This window comes from Capsicum annuum, chromosome 10 (genome assembly GCF_002878395.1).
Source record: "Capsicum annuum cultivar UCD-10X-F1 chromosome 10, UCD10Xv1.1, whole genome shotgun sequence".
NCBI lineage: Eukaryota > Viridiplantae > Streptophyta > Magnoliopsida > Solanales > Solanaceae > Capsicum > Capsicum annuum.
In genome coordinates this window covers 122,142,397-122,142,970 of record NC_061120.1, presented here as the reverse complement: position 1 = coordinate 122,142,970, position 574 = coordinate 122,142,397, and positions in this window count along the sequence as shown.

The window sequence follows — 574 nt, the reverse complement described above, 5'->3', positions numbered from 1 at the left end:
AATCCTGGTTAGATGAAGAATATTTAGAATTTGAATCATCGGATGAAGAATTATCGTGTGACAGTAGGGATGAGGAGGAAAAGGAAGAGGAAGGTGGAGATTCCTCAGGTTGTGATGAGGACATTTTTGAGGAGTCCGTAGTTAACCCATAGCTAGGTAAAAGCACGTCGTATAGATCCTCGTCACTCTTCCCAAAATAATCAATTCCTGTCGAAAATCACACTAAATTAGAACATGGAATAAATGCAATTGCATGCGGAATTAATCACAAACCTAGTGTTTTAATATAATCTGATTCTTCCTAAACAATGAATAAAATGATAATGTAAAAGTCAAATATTTCATATTATTCTTTCGTAGAGTCTTGTACAGATAAATTTGAAGAAAGAAAAGACATATTGGAGAAGAATTAGAGAGAATGGAGAAAAAATTACAAGTGGTGATTAATACATTTATTAGAAGAGAAGGGAGGATTCTCAAAGGAAAGAATGGAAAGATTAAGGATATTTACGTAATAATAGTGTTTACAAAATGAAATTACGAGTACTCTTCCCTTCCTCATACTCCTCCGAAA